The sequence below is a fragment of the Microtus oregoni genome, unplaced genomic scaffold (genome assembly GCF_018167655.1).
Source record: "Microtus oregoni isolate MIOR12 unplaced genomic scaffold, Mior012 000054F_ref0000373, whole genome shotgun sequence".
Lineage (NCBI taxonomy): Eukaryota > Metazoa > Chordata > Mammalia > Rodentia > Cricetidae > Microtus > Microtus oregoni.
Window position 1 is genome coordinate 12,499,139 of NW_024543830.1, and position 8,585 is coordinate 12,507,723.

General features: G+C 47.0%; 1 protein-coding gene across 3 annotated transcripts in view; it reads right to left on the bottom strand.

The window, feature by feature from the left end:
• Positions 1 to 7,800, bottom strand: part of Cttnbp2nl (CTTNBP2 N-terminal like) — a 48,735-nt gene extending 40,935 nt beyond the window's left edge. For 2 of the 3 annotated variants that reach the window (XM_041638063.1, XM_041638060.1), the window contains exon 1: positions 7,720 to 7,800. The gene's annotated coding sequence lies outside the window, so the exon portion shown is untranslated. Of the gene's footprint in view, positions 1 to 7,457; positions 7,606 to 7,719 lie in introns of those variants that run through there. The other variant, XM_041638062.1, reaches the window with a different exon arrangement.
• Between the last annotated feature and the right edge of the window lie 785 nt (positions 7,801 to 8,585).

The window sequence follows — 8,585 nt, forward strand, 5'->3', positions numbered from 1 at the left end:
ACAAGGACTGAGCATACGGCACAGCTAAAGAGAACCAGGTCTAGCACTGCGCATTACAATTTATTATATTTACTTATTTGTTGTGTGTGCGCGCGCGTGCACGTGCGCATGCCATGGCATCCATGTGGAGTTCTGAAGACAACCTGCCAGAAATGGTTCTGTACCATGTTGGGCCCAGGACTGACCACAGCAAATGTCCTTACCCACTGGGCCATCCTGCTAGCCCTACTTACTCATCTCTGAAATCTCGTCTACCTTGCTCTTTCGGACACTGTGATTAAGTTTGGGTTTGGTTCTTAGGGTCTTCTGTGTGTGTGTCTGTGCGTCTGTCTCTCTTGTTATTTCTCTGACATGTTGTCAGCAGGAGTACATGTGCATTGAGGAGCAGCTGTCTGTAAACAAGCATCTCTCTATCTGTTTGAGGATGCCAAGACAAAGCTATCAAAAACAGGCCTTCTGACTGGGCATGGGTGCACAGCTGTAATCCCAGCATGCAGGAGGCTGAGGAAAGAGGATTTCTACAAGTTCAAGGCAAGCCAGGACTACACAGTAAAACCCAGCTTCAAAAACAAAACAAGAAGCCAGGTCTGTTTACCTGAGTATCTGTTCACACCCTTTCACTTTTCTCGCCCACAGAAGACCATATAATTTTAGTTTCTGGAACGGGTGTGAATGAAAATTATTAAGTTTTTTTTTTCTTTTTTGGATTTTTCGAGACAGGGTTTCTCCGTAGCTTCTGGTTCCTGTCCTGGAACTAAAAATTATTAAGTTTTAACAAAACATTTTTCATTGTAATTTTAAGAAAAGACACATATCTTTAAACATCAGATTATCATAATTTGGTTTTCATACTTGCTAGTTAGTTTAAATGAAATTATAACAAGATTCTAGTCTAACATGTCTATTTTAGCTATCAGAGTCCTCCAAAATTCCACTCTTCTGACAAAACCAGAACAAGGGAACAATGGTTGTGTAGGTTGATTTCATTTTCAATAAGATGTTTCATGGGTCACAATTCTTGAGGCGGCCTGGATGGAAAAACCCTCAGTAGCTGCAGGAGATGAAGTCACCAGCTCCATGGGGATTGCAGAGACACACCAGCAGTTTGGAGGACTAACCGCCACAGTCACGGTGTCTGAACTGTGCTCGTGCCTTTCCCTGGACTCTGAAAACCTCCACACGAGCCTAGTTTTAACAATCTGTTGCCACCTGACTATTACGAGCAAGCAGCAATGTCTTCTGCTCCGGTCCTTCAGGGGAAATCATCCTCATGGGAGACAGTGCTCTGAACCGGAGAGAGCATGGACTTTGGAGCCTGACAACTGGGATTTCAAGCTGCCTCTGGTTCATTTAACATCTGAGCTGTAGCTCTTCATGTAGAAAACAGGATGACATACATTCTAGCAGGAGGCTGTGTGGACTCCATGAGCTAGTGCCTGTGGCTGTCAGTTCTCACTCTGCATCAAAGAACATCCAAGTCCAACTACTGCTGTAATTTAGAAAAAGACGCACGGGAGAGAAAGGCGCCATGGGATGGACCTCAGGTGGAGGGTTTTTTTTAATTGGGGCAAACTGAATGGGAAAAGGGGGGTGACAGGGAAGACTGTTCTCTGGGGACAGAAGAGAAGGAGGAGAGGAGGGGAAGGGAGGGAAGGGGGGAGGGGGAGGGACAGACAGATGGATGGGGAGGGGGAGAGAAGGGGAAGGGTGGGAGGTGGGCAGGGCCCTTTTAAAAGGGACCACATTGAATGAGCACAGGAGGTGCTCTTAGTGGCTACAGCTGAGGATGTATACCCCATGGTCAGACCAGTACAGATGCCTGAATACTAACACCTACAAGGACAGGACATTATTTTATTTGTTTATTTTTTTCCAATAGAGCATCACTGTCTATCTTTCAGGTGTCTAATTTACAAATGAAAATAAATGTATTTATTCTTTAACCCAACTCAGGAGGTTGACCTGATCCAAGGAGGAGAGGGCATCTCGAGTTCCCAAAAATGTCAGTTTAGGGACATGCCCCACACATGTCTAAGCCTATGATGATAGCTGCACACTACTTGGAAACACGGAAGGACACTCCTCCACCTCCACCAGCCCCTTGCGCAGTCTGCAATGGAAAGGAAAAGCGGGTCTCTGCTTCTAGTGAAACTGTACAGTGTTTAAACAAGTTACAGCTTTCAACTTGTAATGGCTGAGAAACGGGGCTGCTAAAGCTATCACAGCTGATTTTGACATTAGACATGTAATAGCCATGAACCCAGCTCTGAACTCGGGAGCAGCTAGTCCACTCTATTTTATCAATTCACCCATTTACACATCTGCTTACGGGTTTCGCAATTCTGAACTCTGCGGACAGCTGTTCCGTCTGGTGGAAAGAGGAGGAGGAAGCAGGAGGGATTTACGCACAGTGACTTGGAGACCGATTCCATTTAGAGAGCTTAATGGGGAAATAATCCAAATCCAGCAGAGGTTTAGAGACTCGGTGACCAATGACAATGTGGTCAACAGAAACAGGGATGTTAGAACGGGAACTGGTTTTAGGGGGAAATGATGACTACAAAATGAGACATGCTGACTAAGAACCACGCAGCCCCCCAAGAGGAACCTGTGGGAGTCGGCTAGTGTGCTGAGAGGCAAGGTCTCAGGAAATGGGCTCCTAAAGAAATCTATTTTGGTGTCTTTAATCTAAAGACAAGGGGTAAACCTGACATACAGGACCAGATCTGTGTCCTCAAATACTGTCAGTTAAAATGAGACTATAGCCTGGCCTGGTGGCACAAACCCACAATCCCAGCTACTCGCGAGTCCGAGACCAGAGGATCTCAATGTCAAGGACTGTCTGGACTACATAAAGAGTTCAAGCTGGGGCAATTATTTAGTGAAACTCGGTCTCAAATTTTAAAAAAAAGGAAGAAAGAAAAAGGAGGGGTGGGGCCACAGCTCAGGAGCAGAGTGTGTGCCTGCCATGTACAAGGTCCTTTCCCCGGGTGGGCTAAAGAATAACTAGACTGCTCTGCTTTCTCTCCCGCGTACCAACACCAAGGACTAGCTAGGAGAATCAGTAGCACGGCTCCCCTCACGCCTTCAGTAGCGCTCTCCCTGCCAATTCCCTGCCGTGTTTTCTAACAAAATACCTTTACCGGCAAAGGCACGCTTAGATGGGACGCTCTGGCTCTGCACTTGGCTCATCTTTTGGATCTACTTTTCAAGGAGAGGCCGTCTTATAGCACTCTTTACTTCAAGGACGTCTGAAGTCCTGTCTTCAGTCCCCAAACCCTTGCCCTTGCCACCCCCCACAGCCATTCTCAATTCCCCTTTCTTGCCCGTTCCTAAAATCTTTCCTTATTTTTGGACTAACAGGGGAGGTAGCCTTCAAAAATAAGGAAAATACTTTAAATCAAAATTACCATTGAAAAATCTCTTAAATCTTATAGAAGACACAACCCGTACAGTAAGCACAGCACCCACAAAACCATTTATAAAAGATGCAGGATGGCAGCATTTAAAAAGCAAAGCTTGCCAGGTGGCAGTGGTGCACGCCTTTAATCCCAGCACTCAGGAGGCGGAGGCAGGCGGATCTCTGGGAGTTTGAGGCCAGTCTGGTCTATAAAGCGAGTTCCAGGAGAGTCAGGACTGTTACAAAGAGCATACCCTGTTTCAAAAAAAACAGGGACTGGAACTAAAGATGGTTGTGAGCCTCCCTCTGGGTGCTGGGATTGAACCTGGGTCCTCTGCGAGAGAAACAGGCGCTCTTAACCACCGAGCATCTATCTCTTCAGCCCAAATCATACCTATTTACAGACAAATTTAAAACAAAGCCAATCAACAAATACTATTCCACTTCTGCTTACGGAGACTATTTAGTGTCTTTCCCCTTCTTTCTCGCTTTCTTTTTTGACTAAGGTGGTCTCAAAGGACAGCCCCCTGCCTCAGCATCCAGAGAGCAGAATGTGTGCATGATAAACTTCTCTGACTCAAATGCCAAGTGCTAATGACTTTCCTACATGAGACACCTTGGTAGGTTCACAGTCAATCTTACATTCCGATGTGTGAACTTACTGAGTTGCCTCATGTAGGAAACAGCCATTGAGAGAGCTCTGAACTAAAAGTTGGCACTTGATTTTCAGTTACTGACTGAAAACATTCAGGAATTAAAAACAGCCTTTAAAAGCAGGCTGGCAAGCCGCTCCTGGGGGCCAACCCCACAGACCACTATCACAATTTTCCTATATAGAAATAATCTCTCTCCCTCATGCCAATGAACATCAGTTCAATGGCAGCCTCTAAGAAATACCACAGAGAGCCAAGAATTCAAGTTCTGGTTAGCAAACCAACTGGCTGCACCGTCAATGTGATTCTGACTTGGCACAAATTCCTAACAGACTAGGGAGATGGTGTTAAGAGTCCCCTGATGTCCTGTGCCGTTGACACACTTAGTGGTAAGTTAAAGCACACAAATTGAGGTTGGAGGTAAAGCTCAGGTGGAAGGGCCGAGGTTCAAGCCCCAGCACAGGGTTAAGAGAAAGGCACAAAAAATTAATCAATGAAAAATCCACTAAAAAACAATTAAAGGAGACCTCTTTCATAGTTTTGGGTTTCTATATATTATATAGTATATTAAACAAGTGCTTTTAACCATACTACATAACCATACTACAGCCAAAAGCAACTTCAGGAGGAAAGGGTTATGTCATCTTACAATTCTCCGATCACATTCCACCAATGAGGAAAAGCCAGGGCAGGAACTCAAGGCAGGAACCTGGACAGAGGTACTGAGGCAGAGACCACAGAGGAGTGCTACTTCCTGGCTTGCTCAGCCTGATTTCTTACATCACTCAGGCCCCCAGACCCTTGTGGCACCACCCACAGTGAGCTGGACCCTCCCATACCCATCATCCATCAATCAAGAAGATGCCGCACAGGCTGTCCCACAGGCCACTCTGGGGGGAGCATTTTCTCAACTGAGATTCCTTCTTCCCAGACAACTTGAGCTTTGTGAAGCTGACATAAACTAGCCAGTATACTCAGAAACTAAAATAAAAAATAACCAACAGTTCCTAGTGTGTTCTCCAGAATCCACTTCATCCCCATCAGATGAGATTTCTATACATACGTAACTTTACAATGACTACGACACATCGTGTTTGTAAGTCTGGCTCAAATTTCATAACAGAAGAACAAACAATACCTCACCAGAGATATTTTCCCATAGGAAAGTCAAAATTTTAGTCACTTCAGATACGGCAATTCCCTATCGTATCAGATAAGGAAGAACAAAATTACATGAAGACAAGAAGGCAGATGTTTCAAACTAACAAGATTTGCCATATTTTATCACTTTATGATCTGTCTGGTTTGATCCTTCGGTGAGAGTTTTAAACTAAACTCAGTGTTCATATCAGGTACTGTGGAAGTTACCAAGAGCTGACTTTATGTCCTCAAAGGATAGTTTAATGGAATCCACTAAACACATGCACACACACACACACACACAGACACAAATTATCTGTACACAACACCTTTCTTCATCTAACATGACCAAAAAAGACACTGAGAAGGCAAGAGGAAAGAGCTCCACCAGAGTTGAACACAGTAGTGCCAGCTATAATTCCAACACAGGACATGGAAGCCCCCCTGGGCTACACACTTAACTTCCAGAAACATGGTGAGACTGAATGCCCCACCCTCAATTTAAAAGAACAAAACCCAAAACAAAAACCAAAACACCCTCAGGATGCAAAGGTCTATCAGACAGGTCTTTTTTTATTGTGCCAAAACACAGACGGACTTTATTTTCTTTTCCCTCTCTGTTTATCAAGACCCTGGCAATCACTGCTCCTTGGATTCCTGAAGTCTTCTACCTTAGTTTATTTTCTGTTCTCTCCTCATGTAATAAGATATATCTTTCGGGGATTTCCTGTTCTGCTTCTAGATTTTTTTTTCCCCTGCTATTGCTGGGATAATGTATCCTTCCCGCCCACAGCAGTAAACTGTGTTTGCTGGAGAGGCCCTGAACACAGTTTCTCCTTTGTGCTTCCTTTCACTACATATCTGGAAACAATCACGGAGCAGATCTGCAAGCCCCCAGAGTGGCTCAGAAACCTTGGAACCTGACTATTCAAAAATAATTACCTTCGGGAAGTCTCCTCGGAGGTTAGCGACAACAGCCACTACAATCACTCTCTGTGACTGCAACCCCGCATCTCACCGCTACCAGCTATAAATAACCAGTAGTAACTCGAACTCGAGATTAAACTTTTAAAATGCTAAAAATATGGGGAAATTAATAGGCGGTACAGCGAGCCATACATGATTACTGGAGATGGGATGACATTAACATCAGGCAAAAGGCATTTGTACTTTACCATTGATGACTTGAGCAAGTCTTCACAGGTACTCCAGAGACACTTAGGTAGTTTTACATGAGCACAGAATTCACCAGGCCTTTATTTATCCTCTCTGAAACTGAAAACTACCTTTTATTTTAATGCTCTAAATTTTGGTTGATGATGCTGGCATGGCAGAATCACATCGTAGGGGTATTTGTTTCCTTTGAGGGTAAAACCCCACTATAAAAGAAGGGCAAGAGAGTACTCAAAGGCCAAAGGACCAGATTAATCATAAACCTAGCCAACTGAACCTGAATTTTGTTCAAATACTTCCTGTCTTTTGTTCCAACCTGCCACACACCTTCAAGGTTAACTGCAGTCTCCCTGAGCAACGGACCAGCCCACTTCAAACTGGGAGATGGGGATTCTTAGTGCAGAGCCATTTATTGACTCCTTAACACCGGTTCATTTGAAAATATGCTATTATTCACTGACTGTCAAACAATACACGCTGCATTCCTACCCACACAAGGCCAACTCTGCTGATAGCTAACACACCCACCTCGCTAGGAAATATGCGGATGCTTTCCTATCGAGTTCTCAGGGAAGAAACCGGGTGGAAAGCAAAACCGAAAGCCAACACAAACCTAAAACACCCTAAAAGCTGGCTTCTCCCACAAGAACTAGGAGGGTGAAGAAGGTACAAAGGGCGACGGGAAGGAGGTAATGTATGATTTCACCTGCCACATTCTAAAAACGTCCCGAAGCCGGGCAGTTCTCAAACACTCGACTAGAGAATACTGGATCCGAGGGGATGCAGGAGCAATGCTGAGCATCAGAGGCTGGGGGATGGGACGGGCTAAAAAAAGGGGGCAAGGCCGCTATGGCTGTTGGAAATGTCTGTCTGGGTCCAGTCTTTTTTCTTTTTTTTTTCGCCCACCCCTCATAAGGAAAACGCCGTTTTTACCTTATGCAGAACACTAGTCTGGTTCCACCCTTGTGAGAAAGGACAGGTGTGAGAAGGGTTGCCGGAATTCGTGGGGGTCTAATATAGGGGGTGGGGGCTGCAGCCTGGAAGACTAAACCCACCGTCCGTCTCCGAGGCTGGGGCTGGGCACGACGTACCGTGGAGTGAACCGGGACAGGAGGGGACCCCTGCTGAGGGGCGGCTGCTAGCGAGAGACAATGAACAGCCGCGAGGACCCCCGAGGATGCCGCGGCGCCTCCTCGGGGAATCCCGGGAGCTGGAGGCGGCGGCCCCGCCCCCTAGAGGACCAGCCCTATCGCGACAGGGGCCGCTGCGGGAAGCCACCCACGCTCCGGGCCACGAGGCTCTCTTGGGGACCCGGCCCCCAGCACCGCCGGGCCCACAGCCTGCGCTCCGTACCTGGTCTCGGCTCTCCGGGATCCTTCCCCGCCGCCGCCTCCGCCGCCCGCTCCCCATCCCCAGCCTTCCAGGACCCTCCCCCTCGTCCGCCGGCGCAGCGACTGGCAGATGCTTCGGCCAATCGAAGCTTCGTTCTTGCGTCCCTGCCACCAATTCGCGCCGACTAGAGGCGGGGCTTCTCCAAAGTCATCCCAGCTCCTCCAGGGGCCCCAGGATCCCTTTTGTTTGGGAGAGCCAGGCTGGGATTGAACTCGCGTCACTTCCGGGAGGAAGTATCCTCCTCAGACCGGCTGGAGTCTTCTTCGCTCGCTCTTTCCTTCGCCAAGGTTCTGCAACTTTCCCCCTCCAAGGAGACTGAGGGGCAGGGCTCTGGGAACACCTTGAAGTTGCTTAATTGGGTTTTTATCCAAAATGTGAATAAGCCAAGTGAGTTTTAGCTTCTGCTTTAGAGTTAATTATCGAAATCCTGGTAATGTGGCTTCTTTGCTCTTTTTTCTTGCACCGGCCTCTGGGTGTAGTGTTGGAAGTAAGGGCGCAAAGATAAAGATGAAGCGCCGGGAGATCACCCTCATAACCACATCACACACCAGGTGCACAGAAGAGTTCTGGTGATGGAGCCCCTGGCCGGAACAAGCACACGGTAGAAGAGGGCGTAAGCCCTGCCGACCTCCCTTTCAGGCCGGAGTCAAATAATTGCAAACTTGTGCGTTCTTTTCCCACGCTATGCTTGCTATTTGGGTACATGGGATGCTCTTGTATGTTTGGGCCCCATCCTACCGTGGGCAATGGCGTTTGATTCGAAGCTGAAACAAAGAGCAGTTGGATGAGAGGGAATGGCTTTCCTTGTGAACACACGAATGCAGATC